The sequence below is a fragment of the Artibeus jamaicensis genome, unplaced genomic scaffold (assembly GCF_021234435.1).
Source record: "Artibeus jamaicensis isolate MK-2021 breed Jamaican fruit bat unplaced genomic scaffold, CSHL_Jam_final scaffold_474, whole genome shotgun sequence".
Classification (NCBI taxonomy): domain Eukaryota; kingdom Metazoa; phylum Chordata; class Mammalia; order Chiroptera; family Phyllostomidae; genus Artibeus; species Artibeus jamaicensis.
Genome location: NW_026522046.1, coordinates 31,211,520 through 31,234,411, shown reverse-complemented (window position 1 = coordinate 31,234,411; position 22,892 = coordinate 31,211,520). Strand labels below are relative to the sequence as shown.

The window sequence follows — 22,892 nt, the reverse complement described above, 5'->3', positions numbered from 1 at the left end:
AATTGGTAAATTTGTTCAGATATTTTAAACTTACATTACTGTTGAATTCAAACTCATGTGGAATGAGAGATCCCTTCAAGCACAATTCAAACTATAGTAACTCTGCTTTTGATGCTTGTGACAATGTCAAAGATCGATTTCAGCGGCAAGAGTAACAACTTGTATTACACCAAGTACTGATGACAATACTTTCTTTCTTCTAACAGACTTCATGGAAAGTGTTCCTTCTTTTATATATTATTTTTATTTTCTAAATAATCACAGGTAGTTTTAATCCACAATGCCAACTTTATGCCTGTCTTAACAATAATAATAATGTCTTAAATGTGTATAATTCTTTCAAGCTGGCTAAGTGTTTTTAGATCCATATGAATTATATAGCACCATAGAAATATGTCTCCATAAATTTTATATATTTTTCTGAAATAATTTGTAGGTATGCTTTGAACATAAATATAATTAGGAATATTTAAAATTCAATTTAAAATAAATTTTATTACATATTAGGAACCACAAAAATACAAATTCTTTTTAAAATGACTTTCATTGTATATCAAAAACTATTCATATTATTTGTATCTCATTATCAGAAGAATTAATTATTATTTATCTAGAGATTAAACTAGAGAAGCAGACAGTGGCATCTTACAAAATTTGGGTAAGATAAAATATTTCCACCTGATTTCTCCCCTTTCTCACACTTCAATTTACTGAATGATGATTTATTCAGCATCTGCTAGATTTCAAGAAAAATAACACACAGTCATCACCCTCTAGGGGTTAACAGCCTATTTGGGGTAAAAAGTACACACAAGATGAATTTTTGTATAGGACATGATGTGATGAGATCTATCTCTCCCCTGAGTGTTTGTAGCTGTGAGAAAACTGGTAAGAATGAGAAAGAAGGGAAGAGTCTCTTTGAATGTTTAAGGAAGGAGGTGTCACTGGGGGTGAACCTTGAGAAAATGAGTAGAATTGTAGTTTCATATAGCTTCAACACGTTGCATGAACATCCACAGGATTAGCCTTTGTTTCCTCTAACAATTTATGGGCACTTACCTAATTATATTTTTATGCCTCTTTACTGTAACACTTTTTCTTCACTCCTTAATGTCCTGATTCAATGTGCAAATGGGAATTATTCTTTTGTATGCTTGCCAAAAGTGTAATTACGGAAGGCCATCTTTCATTCTATTTTAAAGTTCTATTTAAAAAAAAAAGTTTAGAGGACCTATTGAATAAATCCTGGGACATCAAAAAAAGTTGCTTAACATACAGGCATTATGAAATAGAGAATATACATTGACTCAGAAGGATGTTCCTTATTAAAATATTAAAAACAGAATCATATGTATGGTATGAAAGCATTATGTTTGCATATTGATATCAATGTCTGTGTATATTAAGAAAAAATTTGGAAGAAAAAATACCATAATTTTAACACTTGTTAACTTTGAGAAAAAATATTATTTTTTATTTAGTATAATTTTCTATTTTTATTTTAAATAATTCAAGCAATAATATTAATATTGGAAGAAATACAAAGTATACATCATCTGTTTTCCCATTCCAAGAATTAGGAAGTCATTGCCACTTTTTAATTCAGTAACTTAATTCAATAATTCTTGAATATTTCTTTAAGAATTATTTTATTAAATATTTTAATTAAAAAACTAGAAATGTTAAAAATGAAATGATATAAAAACATAAATTCAAATTATTGAACAATCAAATTCTACAGAGGAATTATAATTTAAAATGTATATTTATATTAAGATAGAATTCTAGTTTTATTAAAATTAAAGGCAAAATAGTTTTAAATCAATAACCAGCAATGCTCACATTTTTCTATCAATACATCAAAAACAACAGCAATAATCACCTAAAGATGAAAGAAAACAAATGCAAGAAACTCATGTCTTTGCTTTATCATTTTTCAATGCTGACAAAACTGGAAACACATTTTTTTCTGTGGAAGTATAGTAGTAGACAACACATAAAATGTAAAGAGAATTGTTAAGACCTAAGCTATTCAACAGAAAGTGATGACGCAATGCTCCATCACAATAGGCAAGTATAGATTAAAACTCTCATGCATCAGTTAGAAAAACAAAGGATTTCTTTAGCTTCTACAACTGCAACATACCTCAGCTGGCCTCACCCAGGCGACACACAAGGTAGTCTTTCTCATTAGTGAGACCTACTCTTCTGTAACTCAACCAAAAATAATATGCTCTTTCCAAAGGATTAGAGGAATCACCCAGCCATTTTATAGTCCTTGTTTTATTGGATCTTCATTTTGGTAAGTGAACAGAATGATATTATTACGTGGGTTTTACATATGAGGAAACTTTGCCAACCACAAAGCTCACCAGCAGTGAAGAAACGTTTGTGAACAAACACACAGCAAGCATAAGAGACCATTTAGTTAAGGCCTAAATACATGCGACCTGCCTTCACATTTTTATGAGAACATTCTGATTCCGGTCCACTGTTGGTTTTTATGTCATTGTTGTTTTGGTTTTTGTCCTATGTCTTTAATCTACTATTCTGCTTTTTTTAGGCATTGAGCAATTTGTCCTGAATTAGAAAAGAGGTGCTAGAATGTGGGAGTGGGAAGCTGACCTACATCTGAACAATTTGCATATGATTCACCACAATTAAACAATTCGGTTTGAAATAGCTACAATTAAGCTATTATTGGAGAAAGTATTTACTAGGCTAGAAATTCTAAATTTGTCTGTACATAAGTTATAGCCAAGAAAAGAGCCACATTATCTGGTGCTTTTATTAAGTAAATTCTTCCAAATTAGCATTTATATTATTAAATCACTAAGTAAGATAACTATCTTACAGATCACTATAGTTATGGTTACTTTGGCTGTTTCTTAAGATATTTTAGGTTTCAAATAGCAAAAAAAAAAGAAATTATGGTAGATAAGAGAATCTCAGTTTCTAAAAACATATTACATATATTAATATACATAAATATATAATTATAAAATTGCCTTTCTTATATATGGGGATTTTATAGGCTAATATTAAATGACCATACAATTATGAAGATGGTAATATAAAAAGGTAAGAGCAAGAATAAATTCTGCCTATAAGAAAATACAAAGCACAATAATATATAATATAATAATTATATTATATTATATTATATGTTATAATAATATATAATATAATATATAATATTGGGGTAAAGTTCAAACTGGAAATTAAACACTATGTGTTGGATGATTTCAGGCTTAGCAAGTAAGTAGTTCTAGCACACTTTCCAGTTGTTCTGAATAAGCAATATTGATCTATTTACATTTAACAAGAGCAGTAGATTATGGAAACTTGGATAAAACAAGTACAACATATTTTATAATGAAAAATAAAAGGTTGTTTTCCTACCATTATAGGCACATGAACGTTTCCTGATTAATCTTCAAGGATACCCTACAAGAGAAATGGAAAATAGATGACATGGAGCGTAATAAAATAGCAGAATTGTCTTCATGTTATTGTCAACACTGCTTGTGAGAGGTCTGTCTGGTGGCAAGGCCCTGGCAATTTCACCCACTCATCTGCACAACAACTCTGGCAACATAAATGAGCATCATATATGGGTTGAGCTTTTTTTTTCTGTCTCTACAGTGTGGATATAATAGTTAAAACTTGGTCATAACTATTAGCCAATTTGGTAATTTTACTAATGATAGCCATTAATGGTGGAAAATAAAAAGAAAAATATCATCATATTGCAAAAATGAAGGAAAACAATAATAAATAACAAAAGTTACAAAGCAAAACTTCTAGATTTAATTACATCTTTTTATAGCATTGAAAATATAAGTATTAAGAATTCAGTTCATGTTGTGGATATGATCGCAGGATTTCAAGGAAATCTTGTTCTAAGTTATACAGATTTAAGAGAAATATTACCTGGCATAGACAATTATGGCAAGAAAATTCTAATGCTTTTCATTAGAATAGAATTAGTCTTAGAACTAGAGGGTAAATTAAAAATCAACTGGTCCAACATCCTCACTTTTCAAAGCCAAGCAAGGTCGCATAGCTCACTGGTAGAAATAAGGGTAGAATTTCCATCTCCTAGCCTCAAACTCATGCCACAGCATTTAGTTACTTTGTAACTTCCAAGAATTGAAAAGAAAGAAAGGGAGTGGAATTGCATATTCTTCTCTTGATAAGTTTCTTCTTCTTAATGAAGTTTCATACTCCTACCTGAATAAGTAAATAACCTATGTCTGGGCATTTATTGCAACTACCTCATTCGAAACTCCTTTCCTTGGTGGAGGAAGGTGTCACCAAACATCAGGTGACAGGATTCTAATCGGAAAGTGCTTACAAATCAATGAGAGAAAGCAGGAAAGAAATCAAGGAAAGAGGCACCTGAGCTACAAAGCTGACAAAACCAGTCAATTACACAATAGCTGGATCTGAGAGAAGCCATCCTGTAGTACTTCACATCAAATCTGCTTTCTGGGCAGCCTTCAGAGAAAATCTACCATTGTTCTTTAACAAATGCTGCCCTTTTCTAAATGGATCTGCCCTATTATAAGCAATAATCAAGTCATTCTCTTTTTCTTTCTGGTTAGACTTCATTTAAAAAAAACACAATCTTTTGTAATTTTTAATTAATAAAATGTAATTTTTGTGTGTTAAAACAATGGTGTATGAAGCCATTTTTTGTAAATGCTTTCAAAAGACAGACAATAATCCCTGGCCCACTTTGTTTTGCAGTTAACAGTAACCTCTTGTTTTCAGAAGGTGCAATAACAGAATCAACATTATATAAGCACAGAACCCACCTCTGTACTCTCGAGGCTAGAATTTTAAGAGACTGGGAACTGAGCAAGCAGCAACACAATAGCTGTGGAATGTCTCCTTGTGCTGTAATCTCAGAAACAGCTGGTGTGTGCCACCCTGGAAGCACACGGTATCAGTGAGATGCCTCTGCCCTCACTGGACAAAGTAAAAATCTAATTCATGTTTCCTCTGCAAAATATTAAAGGATAGGTTTTATAAATTTACCTATCATATCAGATATTTAAAAAGACATTAAGTAGAAAATGTTTCCAAAACGTGGAACTGAAATAACTTGAGAGTTTGGATGTATCTAGCTAAAGTACCCAGTGTCTTGAAGAAGATAAAGAATTATTTAGTAATAAAATGCATTTGTTGGGTTTTATCACTCCAATTTTTCAACTGTGCTTAAATCATGAAGAAAGAATGCTGAGGCAATTTCTTTTGTGTGCCAAGGTTTAAGCACCTTACTTAACCCAATAATATTTAGGAGAAATGATGTCATAGAAAGAATTACTGGGAAATATTTTTGTTAAAATTTCAGTAACCTGTAAAGTATACAGTATATCTACATTTTTTCTGTAAAAAGTGATATGATTATAGTTCAGCACCCTTAAGATATATAAATATACACATATATACACACCATTCTGGTGAACACAATGAAGTGATACACTAGCAAATATGGTTAAATATTTAAATATATACTTCTAATCCATTGTGTAGGTTGTTCTCAAATATCCTTGACTAGAGACTAGAGTTTTGGCAATTTGAATATCCCCAAAAGCAGAGTTATAGTAAATACTCTACAGATTTCAAAATGATATATGGTACAAATGACTGCCAATTTTAGGGAAGATTTCCATTATATGGAACACAAGACTTTGTAGACATTTGGAGAAGAACAAAGTAGTAAATGTCAAGTTACTATTTTTAATATAAAGTGAATTAGACCCTGGCAGGTGTGCCTCAGTTGGTTGGACGGTCAGCCTGTAAACTGAAAGGTGTAAACTACAGGTTCTAATCCTAATCAGGGCACATGCCTGGGTTGTGGTTCAATCCCAGCCAGGGTGTGTAGGAGAGGCAACTGATCCGATGTATCTCTCTCACATCAATGGTCCCCTCCCCCTCTCTCCCTCCCTTCCCCTCTTTCTAAAATCAATTAAATATAAATCATAAATTCTTCTTGTTCTTTGCTCTCCTCTTCTACTGAATAAACTATTGTTGTTTATTAAGATGCTACTAAAAACACTTAAAAAGATTTCTTCTTTTACAAAAAGGAAATTCAGCAATCAAGAGAATTTAAAATGTTGTACAAATGTATTTCAGCTTTCATTCCTAAAAGCTTTATTTTTTATCAAAATAAGAGGTCACAAGTATATTCTGCACAGAAAGCAAATTGCTCAACACATTCGAATAGGACCAAAATTAGACCTTAGCATTTCCACATAAGACCAAGTAACTATGATGTCTACACTATATACCTCTAGCACATAAATAAACATGCATTTTGTAATGTACAAATAGAAAATTATACTTCACAAATTCATTAAAATAGAATTTTAAAGTATAATATTATATGTAGGCTAACTGGGTTAAAAGTTTTGATTGTCCAGATAAGTCCTCTTATTTTACAGATATATAAATAATTAGATATGCATCATAATATTTATGAGTAAAGCTTAATTTTATTATCTATTAAAATCAGTATTACCTTTTTAGAAATAATGACCATTAAAAGCTTGGCATTTTTAGCTTTGAGGTTTACTTCCAGTTTCTTTTTAGGATTCAAACCAAATAATATCTACTAGTAGTAGTATAAGTTAACTTGAAAACCTATATTCTTCTACTTGGTGAATACACAGGAATAAACACAAGATTAAAATATAAAGCTTACTTTAAAATACTAAATTTTCTGACATTCTTAGCAATGCCAAGGTTTTTGTTCATAAGAAATAACTATTGTTTCTGCATAGTATTGGACACTGTGAATTTTCTTTTCTATATCCTACAATTTGAAGACCCTAATTCTATACTTTGAATCATAATGTGGGGTAGAGTGAGGGTTATTGGTTGTCTCTTAGTCTTGGTTTCTTTAATAACCATAACAGGAAGTTGTGGTTTAGTTAATGACACACAGATTTATCTCATAAATGTGTTTAAGACCCAAAGCTTTTATAGTATTATAAGCATATTCACTTCTTAACTATCATAGGATGGTTTAAATCAATATAAAGGCCATCCTGACCTTTCCAAAAAGCTTCAGCTTCCTGGCCCTCAAGATATTATGGTTTGAGAATACAGTTGTCCCCTTTTTATTCATGGTTTCACTTTCTGCAGTTTGCTCTGGTTCAAAAATATTAAATGTAAAATTACAGAAATAAACAATCCATAAGTCTTTAATTGCATGCTGCTCTGAGTTGCATGGTGAAATCTCACACTCTCCCTCTGCATCCCACTGACAATGTAAGTCATCCCTTTGTCCAACCTGTCCACACTATATACCTTGCCCACCCATTAGTCAGTTAGTAGCTGTCCTGGTTATCAGATAGCCCATGGTGGCATTCAGGTAATCCTTATTCTACTTAATAATGGTCTCAAAGTGCAGTGTCATGATGCTGGAAATTAGGACATGCCAAAGAGAAGACAAAAAGTACTTTCTTTAAGTCAGGAGGTAAAAGTTCTTGACTTAATAAAAAATCATATGCTGAGGTTGCTAAGATCTACAGTAAGAATAAATCTTCTATCCATGAAATTATAAAGAAGGAATAAGAACTTTGTTCTAGTTTCACAGTTGTAACTCAAACTGCAAAAGTTAGGGCCATGGTGTGAAGAAAGTTTTTGGTTAAGATGGAAAATGCACTGAATTTGTGGGTGGCAGACATAAACAGAAAACGTATTCCGATTGTCCTCAACATGTTGTGCCAGAAAGCATTGAGTCCCTGTGAAGACCACAGCAAGGATCTCCTGAAACAGGTGGCAACAAGCCATCTGCAAGTAAGAAATGGCTGCACAGATTCAGGAGTAGGTTTAGACCGAAAAATAGAAAATTATGGAGAGGTTGAGTCTGCTGATGATGAAGCCGGGGCCACTCTTCTGGCCAAGCTGAAGAAGTCGACTATGGTTCAATAGTATCTGTGTCCTAGGCATCCACTTGATACAATTCCACCATGCTTTTGGCATTTGCATATAATATATATGACACAGTTAATTTTTATAATACCCATGATTATCTTAGAAGATGTCAATATTAGCTATGTGTTGTTTCTTCCTCAGAATCTTCTATCGTCTGGAAACAATGATTATTTTCATAGCATGATAACTGAATTTTAGATGCTTTAAAGATTTTTAGATTTAGCAGTCTACCATGTTCCAGAAAGATAACTGCATTGGTTTTATGACAAATATAAATTGGCTTATTCTGTATGATGTCAATTTGAGCAACCTAAATCAAATCTAAGTTGTTATGACACTTATGCCTCAATAAAGCACTTGAGACATTGAAGTAACTTGATAGGCCATTTTCTAAACAGCTAATGAGGATGGGTCAATAACTGAATTCGACTCACAGGAACACTCTATGGCAAAGAATGAACCTCGCTTTCCTTGAGAGATACATCAGTTAAGTTTTACAGAAAATGATAAAACACCAGAAGAAGAATCAATTGGAAATTGATATTTCCATATCCATTGGAAATATCAAAATCAGAAGAAAGTACTCAAAGAAAGACCTAAATCAGTGTTTTGAATTGTCTGGCATCTTTTCATATACTCATATATTATTATCAAGAATTAACCTTCATCGTTTCTTCCAGGTTTTTAACAGTAGAAAATCCCTTAAAATGCATTTCTTGGACAGAAGACATTACCCCTAAAATATTAAAAGTTCACTTATCACTGATGGTTGAATTGTAAACTCCCTTTTTGACAAATTCTGTAAAGTTCTTATTCTCAAATCACAACCCCCAAAATTATTTTGATCTGTTTTGTTTTAGCAATACACATGCCCCTCACATAGTTCTTTTGTCCTTTGCTTAAGAGTTTCTTGACCTTGAAATATTAGAGGCCTCAAATGTAAAAAGGATCACATAAGTATTGCATGAATACAACAAGAAACTGGGAAATAACATATAAAAGCTAGTCAATTACACAAAAACCTAAATTTCTCCCCAATAATTGAACTTGCACATTACCCAAATTTTTAAAGCCATTAAAGTCAAGGTGATTGCCTAAAATTTGTCCAAGGTGATAGCATGTGTGTTACTGAAGGTACAGAAGAACAACCCACAGGGAGATTTCCAAATGCCTAGCCATTGAGTGGACCTAAAGATGATAGCAAAAATCTCACCCATTTTTAGTCTTTAAATTCTTCCAAGTGTAAAGACCTATCTCGCTTTATCACCATTATTATGTTTCCTCACACCTAGACACAGGGTCTGACAAAATGTAGATTCTAACATAAAATGTCTTGATTAAATAAAGTTTTTAAAATCTTTAAAATGTAGAACCATTCCTATCACTCCTATTTATGCTTAAAATCCTTCCAAACTGACCCACCACTCTCAGAGTAAAGACTGTGATTACTAACAGAATCTACAACCACATGCAGGGTTAGCACCTGCTCATTTCTCCAGACTTGTCTCAGTGAGACTCCTGCCTGACTACAGGTGCTAATCAGGATTGTTCTAGGGCCTTGCAGTCACCAGCCTCCCTTCACTGACTGGAAGGGTAGACGTTGTAAACCTACTTTTGAAATACTTAAAAATACAAATGTGCAGAAGTATCACAAATTATAAAGCAGCCTCTAAGTATACAACCCAGATTAAATACTTCATTCTTCAGCTCTTTAAAATGGACAAAAGAAGAAAACAACAAAAACAGGATATAGTTCACATCTTATGACCTTCAGATGCCTGCTCAGAAATGATTTCACTTAAACTCAATTCAAAATAGCACCCCTCCTTAATGTTTCCATCTTCTTGTTTTGCTTTATTGTTTTTCATAATATTCATTACTTCCTAACATTGCATATTCATTTACTAATGTATTTATCAGCTGTTCTCCTCTAGAATGTAAGGTACATGATAAATAAATAACTTATTGTAGCCAAAGTTCCTCCCAACACAATTGACTTTTCCTTGGCCCCACCCCAGATACGAGAACAGTCGGAAGTCTGCATGTGTGTTTCTGGGTGTGGTCTTTACCTTTCCTAAGAATGGATCTCCATAACAGAGACACTGCATAGCTCTCTTCCCTTTTTTTTTTTTGCCTATGAACTTATCTCCATTCCCCAAATTTCAACTGATGTGTACTTTCTCAGACAGGTCTCCCTTCACCACCCTGCTTCTCTCTCTCCACTCCTTCTTCTTGGCAATTGTGACAGCCAATATTTACTTATGTGAATGGATATCAAATAATTTGTCTCTCTTGGCCACTGGACTGTAAGCGCCATGAGGGTGGGCTCAAATCTGTTTGCTTATCATTCGTGACATGTCGTAAGTGCTCAGGAAATACTAAGGAAGAAGTGAGTTGAGCTGCAACACAGTTCAGAGGAAATAATTCCTATCTAACTCTTACTCCTGACAATGCAGACTTACTAAAGCCAGGAATCTGTCATTTCCTTGGTCAGGTTTCCCTTTAACTGATGTTTGTTTGCCTGGCTAAAATGAAACAAAGGTAACAGGACTATTCCTATTTTTCACGCAGATATTTTCTCCCCACAATTTTATATTATACCCTGGAGAGTGGTCCATTCATCCCCATGATGGCTAGTGCACATACCATTTCATAGTTTAAGAAAAACAACTTTATTTCAACACATTCCAATTCTAGCAGTCACCAAATTATATTCAGGCACCAAACTGAAAACTACTTTGAGCTATTTGGTGATGTTTCAGTGAGTCAAGGAGAAATATTTTAAATTGTCATTTCATGATCCTCAAAAACATTCCATGTAAAATATGAAATCCAGTTCACCTACGTTCCTGCTCAAAAGCTCATGTATTATTGGATCAAATTACACAGCATTTGTATTTTGAAACTGATTCCTTCTTTCCTCTGGCTTTTTCTCCTCACATTTTTTCCAAAGAACACACACACATACCTTGATCAAAAACTGAAACTTAGACAATATAAAAATATCTGCATAAACATGCAATCATTTCTGTTTTGTTTTACAAAAACTAGACAAGGAAATTTTTGAGAAAACTTAAACATTTTTTAAACTGAGAACAATAAAAATATATTGGTATGTAAGAATGGATTTTAATAGCAAGGTTTTCTAAGCCATATAGAGCTCTTATACTGGCTTTCCCATGTGCAAAGTTATGTATCCAGCTATGACTAAGAAGACCAGAAAAGCAGTATAAATTAGGTTATAAAAATATATTGAAACACTTTTATTAGATATTCCATAACCACATAAAAGCAAAGCACATCTCTGGGGTAAATAAATAGTACTTATATTGCAAAAATAATCAAGGCAATGTGTATTCTTTTAAACATGAGCAAGGACAACTTTAATGTATGATGTACAGTAATAATCAACAAAAGAAACATAATTTAGATATTTAGAGAAAATTTCCAAAAAATTATTTTCTGATTCATTATTGAAAAAATATGTATTTTTCCAGAGAATGTACTTAGTGTTTTATGCTTTACACAGAGGCCTAAAATTCAAATTCTTATAGCAATCTGACCCTGTAAATTAAGTTCGTGGACGGGGGTGAACTGCTTTGGGCTGGAGAATGCATGTTAAGAGTTTGTGACTTCCACTTTAAAGAAAGGTTGAGAACCTCTTTTACATATAACTATTTTTGCGGCATGAAAAAATAATTTTAAATTTAATTAATTTAACAACTAGGTTGGTTATGTGACAGCTGCTATTTAAGTTGTCCTCAAATAGAAAACAGTAATAAAACTGTTTCTGTTTCAAGGTGCCTATTATCTAGTAGGTAAGACCAACACATAACTAAAAATAACAGCTGACTATAATAAGAGCAGTGGTAAATATTGATGGAAAATGCACAGGAGGTTACTGGAACATGGATTTGAGTCATTAACTCTGACTGGAATCAGGATGTGGGTGAGAACTTGGTTGACTCTAAAAGAATGGATAAGAATTAACCGGAATGAGAACTGGCAAAAATTTGGGTATGTGAAGAGAAAGACTCCAGACAAAGGAAACAGCATAGTCGAAAACCTAGGGTAGGGAATGGCATGGCATCAAAAAGAAAATTGCTATCACTGAAATGTTACAGAGAATATGAGTCCAGGGCAGGGGAATGGCTAGAAATGAAGCTGGAGATTTTGACCCAAATCAGATCATAGATGATCTGTTGCACTAAGCGGTTTATCCTAATTAATACAACAAATGAATTTACTCTTATTTACCAAACCTTTTATGATGTAACTGGGTGGTTTGGTTTCTGTTGTTGAGAAGGATTCTAGGGAATAGTAGGACTTATTAAAATAGACTCTTTTACTTGATTACTAAATTTTCCACAGATGCAAGAACGAGGAGTTATGGCATTGATGTTATAATTGCAATTCCTGTTATACATAGCTGATGTCTTTCAAGTGTATTTGTAGGGTGATATTTTAAGGTTTTTCTTTAACTGCAGACTAATCAGGCAAGATTTAGAATGGATAAATAAAATTAAGAGGGTTTTGATGAAAGTCCCAAACCAGGGAAATGGGAATACAGAGAAAGAGGAAGGACAGTTTCAAGAAATATTTAGAAGATCACATGGGAAGGAGTTTAGATATGGGTGATGACATTGTAGGAGGGGTCACAGACGGCTCTCAAATTTCAGCTAGGAAAACTGGTTCATTCTGATACCACCACCTAGGATAGAAGGTATAAAAGTAATAACAAACTGAAAGAGTACATTGCTGAGATATGACTTTGAAATTTAAGATACTGGTAGAGCCATCTATGAAACAGTGAACATATATATGTAGTTCAGGTAAAAAGTCATTTTGTTGGAGGTAAAATTGGGAGAACCATCAGCATACCAGTGAGAGTGGAAATCATGGGAGAAAACATGTTCACTGAGAAAGAGAATATAGAGAGAAGAAATGCAAAACTGATAAATAATATTGTTCACAGGAGCAAGGAGCCCCTGGAGGAAACAAAGAGGAATAATGAAAGTTTAGAAGTATAGGGACAACAACAGAATTTGACAGAATTTCAAACAGCGTGGGTGACTAAGTCAAATGCATCAGAGAACTCAATAAAGTAGTGACTGTGTGTGTCCCTTGCACTTGGCAATGAAAAACTGATTAGGTGATCAAAAGGTAATGGAGTAGTTTCAGTAGAATAATAAAAGCTAAAATTATATTTAAACATTATTGATAAAGTTTTTCTTATGTTTATTGAATAAATAAAATCAAGGTTATAATTTCTTCCTTGTATATATAAAGCACAAAATTATTAATTTAAAAATAGGCCATTTCTCTACTATTTTAAATATACAAAAAATGAATCACATTTTGATTAAAATATGTAAGAGCTTCAAGGTGCTTATAGTTTAGTGGGTTAGATACTAGATACTAAAGGTACTTTATAAGAGATAACTATAATTATTATATATTTATTATTTATATATTTTAACTATTAATTTTATTTCATTATCACTTGTAAATATTTCTCTAAGTTAGTATCTCTAGAAAAGCATACAGGATATAATGGTTTAAAATCACTTAAAAATCATAATTTTATTTTTAGATTCCATGTACAAGTGAAATCATGCAGTGCATTATATGGTATTTGTCTTTTTCCATGTGACTTAGTTCACTTAGCCAATGCCTTCAAGGTCCACCATAGTTGCTGCAACTGGCAACATTTCATTCTTTTTTTTATAGTTGAGTATTCTACTATATATGTATATGTACACACACACACACGCACACACATATATATGGCATCTTCTTTATCCAATCATTCGCCAATAGACAAAATGAAACAAACAAACAAAAAACAAGTTTACAAATGCAGAGAACACATTGTTGATACCAAAGGAAGGAGGTTGGGGGGAGGGAGCAATGGGTAAAGAAGGTCAAAGAATTCAACTCTAAGTTATTAAATAATAAAGTTATGAGGAGGTTACAATAGCATGGTGATTACTGTTAATAATACTGTGTGATATACTTGAAAGTTGCTAAGAGAGTAAGTCATTAAAGTTCTTGTAAGAAAATAAAACTTTTTTTAAACTATGGTGATGGATGATAACTAGGCTTATTGTGATAGTTTTGTACTGTATGAAAATACTGAATCATTATGTTGTACAATTGAAACTCATATAATGTTACACATCAATTGCACCTGGATAAAGGAAAATCTTCAAAGTAAGTTAGTATTTGGTGAAATTTTACATTACTAGAAATTCTCTTTAAAATATGATTTGAGCATGGGCAAAAAATGTGGGGGTTTGACTTTTGTATAAGGTATGAATCATATGTAAAAACATGGGAAGAAAGGCAGGGCAAGTTAAGTTAGTTTCCATCCAAAATTCATAGGGTATTAGGTCACCATTTTAAAGAAAGGAGACTCTTAACATTCTACCCAGTAGTGAACTTTCAATGTGAAAGTCCCTTATAACATGACTGTGAGAAGAAAACCTTGGATAGGTGATTTTGACTCCATACAGCACCCAGAAGTCTTTTCAAAATACACGTGCCAAGGCTCCACCCTGGACCTATTAAAGCAGAATATCCAAGAATGGATACATGGGTTTAAGGCATGTGCATACTGAAAAGGCCCCCAAGTGATTCTGATGTTCATATGCAGATAAGAATCATCGTCCTGGGCCCACCCAAACTACTTTTCCATAGAATGTCTGGTCTTGGTTCCTAAATGCTATCAAACAAGCAATAGCTGGCTTCAGTGAGCCCTAGCAGTAGCCAGATTGAAGTCACAGGTTGGCTTACCTGGGAATCTCTAAGCCCAGCACCAAGCAGCAATAATTTCAGTTTGCTTTATAGTATAGGCCCCAGGCAAAACACAGGTGGGGGCTGACCCTGGCCTGCACCACCTGGGAAACCTGAGGGACAATGCACCTAGCTACAGACATTTAGAAGCACTACCATCCTTCTCTTGCACAGTGATTCTCCATAGAGGACAGAGTTTGATGGTCAGTGGTCACAGCCAGTCATTGCAGCTGACTGGCCTGGGTAAATCCCTCTCATTGATCTGCCAACAGCTACCAAGTTTCAACTCCAAGAAAAGGGTGTACTCAGCCCACACAAAGGGCATACCTGGAGTACCCAGCTTGGGTGAGAGGGGAGGCTGTGCCACTGGACTCTACAGGACACCTTACATTAAGTCACATTATCAAGATACGGAGTCAAAGCAGCTCTACCTAACACACAGAATCAACAAAGGGAGGCTGCCAAAATGAGGAGACAAAGAAACATGGCCCAAATGAAAGAACAGATCAAAACTTCAGAAAAAGAGCTAAACTAAGTGGAGATAAGCAAGCTATCAGATGCAGTGTTCAAAACACTGTTTATAAGAATGCTTGAGGAACTTGGTGAGGACCTCAGCAGCATAAAAAAAGACCCAGTCAGAAACAAAGGATATACTAATTTATATGAAGAACAATTTATAGGGAAACAACAGTAGGTGGATGAAGCAGAGAATCAAATCAATGATTTGGCACATAAGGAACCAAAAAATAGCCATGGAGAACAGAAGAAGAAAAAAGAATCCCCCCCACCCTGCAAAAAAAATGAGGACAGCATATACAGCCTCTGGGACAACTTCAAGAGGTCCAACATTCACCTCATAGGGATGCCAGAAGGAGAAGAGAAAGAGCAATACATTGGAAGTCTTTCTGAAAAAATAGTGAAAGAAAACTTCCCTAATTTGGTAAAGGAAATAGACATGCAAGTCCAGGAAGCACAGGGAGTTCCAATTATGATGGATGCAAAAAGGCCAACTCCAAGACACATTATTAAAAGACCAAAAGTTAAAGGTAGAGATTCTTAAAAGCATGAGAAAAGAACTTAATTACCAGGAGGTTGCCAGATGGGAGGGGGCAAGGGAAGAATGGGTGAAGAGGTGAGGGAATTAAGAACTATAAAGAGGTAGTTACAGAATAGCCATGGGCATGTTAAGTACAGTGTAGGAAATGGAGCAGCCAAAGAACTTACACACATGACCCGTGGACATGAACGTGGTTGGAGGAATTACCTGGGGGAGTGGTGGGCACTGGATGGGGTGGGGGGGCAAAAGGGAGAAAATCAGGACAAATGTAATAACATAATCAATAAAACACAGATTTAAAAAAGATTTGGATATCCCATGAATTATTTGATTTGAAATGTCCAAAATGCATATGTTTACAGAAAAAAATTTTATTTTTCACCTTTTAATGGAAGTTATTAGGGTGACACTGGTTAACAAAATGTCACAGGTTTCACGCCCATGATGCCACAGCACAGCTGCACACTGGCCCTGACTCTGTGGGCGTGTGATACATGAGTCTCCTGCCTATGGGACCTCTCTGTGCATTCAGGGTGTTAAGTGGTACCCTAGCCTCTACCCATTAGATGCATGGAGCACTTCCTTAGCTGTCACAATACAAAATATCTCCAGACATTGCCAATTGCCCCATGGGAGGAGTAAAATCACCCCAATGATAGGCACTGGGAAACTTAGTAGCAACTGCACAGTTGTAAATTTATATTTATTGGAGAAATTGCTTGAATACTGTCTTTTCTTCTAAGATGATACCTGTCCCAAGAAAACACACAATATTTGATTGTCTTCTCACTATATTTCCAGCCTCTAAAGCACTAACCAGTATATACTAGGCACTAAATAAATAGTTGTTAAGGGACTAAAAGTTTAAACCAATGGACAAACAGCTGCCCTCTCTCAAACCTGAGTTATATATTTTTATGTGCTCCATTAGCTCTTTCTGCTTACCCTTCAGCATGCTCATTATACTGTATTCTATATAATTGCTTGTTCATTGGTCTGTCTCACTTCTCTGTCATCCACCACACTGAGCATTCCTTAAGGGGAGAGAACGTGTCCAATCCATCCTCATCCTGTCACTTCCTAGCACAGTGTGTGACAAATAAATACCAAATGAATAAATAACTAGATAGCAGCACTAATAATTACTAAGCAAACAACACAGGGGAGGCATCAAACCAGTTCACTTGTGCTTTACATATCTCATATTATCTTTATAAGAAGTTTGGAAGAATTTGACAGAATCTCTGTTTTCACAGGGTAGGAGACTGAAATTTAGAGATTAAACAGTATGCCTTAGGCATGACATGGTACAGTTAAAAATCTGAACTTTCAATGTCTGATTCTAAAACCCAAAGCGTTACTTTGACTAAGTAGAAGGAAAGTTCTTGGCTTTGTCTATGAGAACCAGTGTATGAGTTAGGCAACAGCAGATTAAGAAAAAGCCCTTTGTTGTTTCAAATGACAGGGGAGATATTTTTTCAAATTATTATCTGGGCCCTAGTAGCTTAAGAAACTAACAAGTCACTCTGTGGAGGAGAGGGTGTTTGTCCTGTTACCTAAGTTTTTTGGGTAGCAAAAATTTCATTTGAAAACTGAATATACAATGCGTGGATACTGACAATGGAATGTCAATTTAGTCAAAATTAATTTTTCAGCCAATTTTATCTTTGCTTAGATAATAAAATTCCATCCATGTGGTATTTTCTTGTGGAATCAATAGTAAGATTTAAATGTAAGAATATTTTTTTAATCTTAAGATATGGGTTCTAGAACTATTTCTTCACACTTAGATTTTAATAGCATGATTTTATATTTTAGTGCTCAATAAACCATTCTAAAACTCATATATTATATTCTGATCATTAATTTTTATTATTCTCTCATTATTTCATTCACAGTTCCACTTTTTAGTGACTGTGTAAATTTTAAGTTTCCTTCACCTTTCCTCTAGCCACATATTAAAATAATAAGTGTATATATTAGTATATATGTATCACATATACCAAATTACATATATCAATAGTATAAGAGAATAAAAGCATAAAGAAATGAAACCATTTCTATGAGAGATGTATCAGAAGGTACAATTTTGAACATACTCTTGATTTGATGAACTTTGAGAAAAAATATCATAGAACAAAGAAGGCAATATAATAGCAATGTCAATGACAAAATTTGGACATCAGCACTTTTAGAGCATCCTCAATTATAAGGAGGCAATCAAAAAACAGAATTTATTTCTAAAAAAAATGGTAACTTATTCTTACATGTTTAAACTTCAGTCACCTTTAAAGTATTCTCCATTTAATGCTAATATACCTATCAAGACTTTTTTAAATTTGTCAATTTTGATGCTTTTTAATGCTTTTGCTATTTTTTTTGTTTCATCTCCTCCACACTGGGAAAATGTTTCCCTTTGAGGACTTTTTTCATCAGAGGAGACATTGAAAAGTTTCTCAGGGCAAGTGAATAGGGAAACAGGTGAATAGGGAGGGTGGGGCATGGGGGTCATGCCATTGACCCCATGAATAGGGTGAATAGGGAGGGTGGGGCATGGGGTCATGCCATTTTTTGGCCAAAAACTGCTGAACACTCAGTGCAATAACCATCATGAAATGGGTAAGTGAACTGAAAGAGTCTTAAAAATTTTTTGCTGAAGCAGAATGCAGCCTCTAACAATGATGCCAGCTGGTACACTGATACAGATGAGTTCCTGGAACACTCACCTAGTGGGGAAAGCATGTATTACAAAAGCCTGCCCTCCAGAAGATAATTTGGGTTTTTGGAGTCGCCTTTTGTACTTTTTACAGAACCCTCACAATAATTCTGGAAGGTAGGATAGCTAACAGTTACTATTTTCCAAGTCGTTGCTGAGAAATGTGAAGTTTATATGAGTTGAGATCCATTTCCAAATTCACTGAGGGAGTAAATGGACTACTTTGAAGCAATTCACATTCTGAATGTTGTTTCTAACCTAACTTTTTTTGCTACTCAATTAGATGATTATATAGATGGTACCCCCCCCCCAAATGGGAAGATTTAAAGACTTTTAAGTGAAAACTGTATCCAAGTTCCAGTAGTAAGATGTAAATGCAAATCATAAGTACGAGATACCTCCTCATATCTGTTAGAATGGCTATCACACCAAGACGTGAACAACAAATGTTGGAGAGGTTTTGGAGAGAGAGGCCCCACATTCAATGTTAGTGGGAATGTAAACTGGTAGAGCCACTATGGAAAACAGTGCGGTAGTTTCTCAAAAAATTAAAATGGAGTTACTGACCCAGAAACCCCTCTTTGGCTATCTATCCCCCACATTAAAAACCATTAATTGTACAGATATATATACTCCTATATTCACTGCAGCATTATTTATAATGTCTAAGACAAGGAAACAACCAACGTGTCCTTTGATAGATGATTGGATAAAGAAATGTGGTACATACCGGTACTCTCATAGAATGAATTCCTACTCAGCCATAAGGAAAGATGAAATGCTGCCATTTGCAACAATAAAGGATGGATCTTGAGAATATCATGATAAGCGAAATAAGTCAGACAGAAAAAGTCAGGAATCATATGATTTTACTCATATGTGGGATATAAAATCAAAGCAACAAATGAACAAACAAGACTAACAAAAAATTGTAGATACAGGTGAGAGTATGATGGGTACCAGACGGAAGCAGACGGCGGGAGGTAAAAGGGGTCCAATATATGATGCTGGCAGATTTGACTTTTTGCGGTAAATACACAGTGCAATGTACAAATAATGTGTCATAAAATTGCACACTAAAAACCCATATACTTTCATTGACCAATGTCACCCCAATAAATTCAATTTAAAAAGAAAAAAGTTTTTGTGCTTTCTTGGTGTTTACTCATGTTCCTTTTCCTTGAAATACAAGCATTCAATTCCATGACTGGTTTTGAAATTCCTAAACAACATTTACTCTTAATTTTTACATGGTATAAGTTTGATACTTTTATTCACAAAAATCAATGACCCCACTTGAACATAACTCAGGCTTTTCACCATAAATGCCTTCATAAAATTAATATTCTTCTAACTCAACATTATACCTACAAGATAGTACTTGTATCTTTTACAAGAAGGGACATATTCCTGTTCTGATAGTAAAATTTGCTGCAACCTACCCATTGATCTAGTTTTATCTTCTTTTTATTAGGTGATTATCAGCTCAAAAATTTTCATTTATTTTCCTCATCCAGAGCAGCGGTTTCCACTAGAATGGGTTCAGAATGTCCTCAAAAGCAAACCCATCTTCAGAGGTTCCTCCCGTTAGGAAGTTGTGATGGCACTATCTAGTTAAAGATGACAGAATGTATGTCCATTCTGGTCTCTGAACTGCCAGAGAACTTTGTACACTCATTACTCATTTAGCATTTAATATGGATGTAGGACCCTATATTGATTAACTTTTTGAGGATTTAATCTTATTTCTTCACAGAAAATATAAGCCACCAAGGTCAGAAACCTTGTTCATATTTCACTTTAACAAGACTCAGCACTAATGAATATAATTGGTGTGCAGTAAATATTTGTTCAGAAATTAGCTAATTTGACCATAAATTGATTTAAGCATAATGAGCTTAAACTAGCCCCACCTAATATCCAAATCAGAATGAAAATGATCAAAGCATCACACTGTTTGCTGGAAATGAACTTCCATTTCATTCAAATTATTAAAACAAACTCAGTAAATTCCACTCATTTCCAAATAGACTGAATTCCAATAGTGTTACCAAACCATTCAATTTCAGGACATAAGAGAAAGTGTAAGATGGAAAATGAAAGAGTCTGGGACTCCCACGACATCCATTTCCCCCTGAGCATGCCTGGCAGCAACAATGGCAGGATGGAATTCTATCCAGGGCAATTCTATTCAAGGAAGAGTGCCCCCCTCATATCCCTTTAGAAGCCTTTGCAAAAATCATGAGAAAAAGCGTGTTTGATTTTCTTCTCACCCTAAATTCAAACAGAACACTTCTCTCTCTTTGTTCTCTTTTCTTGTTTGGGGGGAAAATTAGAGGAGAATGTTAACAGAAAAAAATTTTTGAAGTCAGGAAAAAATAATTATTGTATCATTCTTTTATGTTCTCATGTTCCTGTAACTTGTTTACATGCATGCGTGCACATGCCCATGTATGCCACATGTTCATAATCTATATATAATGATACATAGTTGACATAGATTATGAAAGTCTAGCTTTGAATACTGAGTTAGAGGCTAGAAAGGTGAAAAATATGTAAATCCAATCAAAAGCATTCAAATCCCACAAATATGCCTTTATATTGATGGATTAATATCTAATATTCCAATCTCTATACCCTTTCCTAGTTGAAATATAAAAACAGGTATGAGAAGGCATAATCTTCAAAACTTGAATTCATCATGCCCTTATCTACTTTCTCATCTGTTGAATAAATAGGTATGCATTCAAACACTGATGAAAAACAAAATGGCGAAAAACACATGTCAAGCACAAGCTTTCTTGAAATTCAATTTAGGGCTTAGATTAGGCAGTCAAATGCTTATCACTGGTATATAAGCAGATATAGGTAGACATGTAGATATAAATATGTAAATGCCTATATATGCTTTGTGGTCTGAGAATAATTACATGTACACAGATTATATGACTGTTATACATTGAATCAATTACTTCTAACATCTTCAGAGAAAAATAGAAGATGAAAGCATTGCAAAAGAGACTCCCTTAGCAGTGTCTTCATTGGGTGTTTCGTTCAAGCCCTTACTTTAGAAATGAAGAAACTGAACTTGAGGCAGTTTAACTGACTTTCCTTTGAAACCTGAAATATAAATCCATTTGTGGGTTCCATTTCTAAGAAGTGAGGAGTCTGGCTGGCAATTCTTTAAATAGTGGTGTTATTTACAGCATCTCCTTTACTGAAAGCAATGTCCGTCTGCCAGGCAACCTGTTTTCGAGAGTCATAAGATTTCGCCATCACTAACCCCTGCCTGTAGACTTTGCCTTGTTCCTGTGCCCGTTCTTCAAAGCCCTGCACAAATGCCACTCCTGCTTAACGATGTCTTCTTTGGTCATCCCAGCTGGAAGTGATCTTTACCTCCTCAGATCTAGTGGAGTAATTATCACATTCTGTCTTGTAATTCAACGTGGCTTTGTGAAAGCGAATGGATGGATGCTGGAGTTAAGCAGATAAGGGTTCAAAGTGGGGTTCTGTTGCTAATAAGCAAATAAACTGTATGCATGTCAGTCAGCTTCTCTGAGCCTCAGTTATGGATAACCACAACTACTTTCACTATATTTAGTGTTAGGCTTCCGCAACATGGTAATCAAGCATATTAATCAGCTAGGGATGTTTTAAATCAATATGTCATACACACTCATTAAATGTTTACTAAGTATGTTCAACATGCCAAAATCTAAACTAGACATTTTTTCAAAATGTTAAAGTCACATGGTAATTTATATCTATATTTCCCATCTTCCCCAACCAGAATGGTCACATCTTCAAAACAAGATGTAGAGCTATTATCATACATTATTTTATGTTCCAGTGTGTTACAGTAGGTATTTGATGAATAATTGAAAAAATAAATGAATGACTACATAAATGAGATCGAATAGATTATCACTCTTATTAGAAACTTGATTGGCAAGGGTTATATATAAACTTTTAAGTAACTAAAGTACTCATTCTATACAAGAAAAAACTATTTTTGTTATTAATGATAATCTGTCTAAAAATAAAAATAGACTTGTTCTCTAGAAATAATAAATTTATATTTTCACCAACATACACTTGATTTGACCACATATTGCATACAAAATTTCATTAAGCAAAATCAAACTTTTATTAAAATTTCTACATTGATTGAATGATTCCCGACATAAATATATCTGAGTCCTCTGCAAAAATAGCTCAATCAATGGGAGAAAACATGATTTCTATTAAATATATCTATAGTTTATTTGTCTTGTATTAGCATATCATAACTTCTTTAAGATCAAACCCATCAAATAACTACTGATAAATAACAAATGTCTGCCACAGCACGGCACAATACTTTGCATACTTAAA

General features: G+C 34.1%; 1 protein-coding gene across 2 annotated transcripts in view; it reads right to left on the bottom strand.

Moving 5' to 3' along the window:
* LOC128626239 (uncharacterized) overlaps positions 1-22,892 on the bottom strand; it is a 293,562-nt gene that overhangs the window by 40,308 nt on the left and 230,362 nt on the right. The window contains exon 4 of one of the 2 annotated variants that reach the window (XR_008390157.1): positions 3,403-3,447. The exons of the other annotated variant lie outside the window; for it this stretch is intronic. The gene's annotated coding sequence lies outside the window, so the exon portion shown is untranslated. The remainder of the gene's footprint in view (positions 1-3,402; positions 3,448-22,892) is intronic. 2 annotated transcript variants of the gene reach the window in all.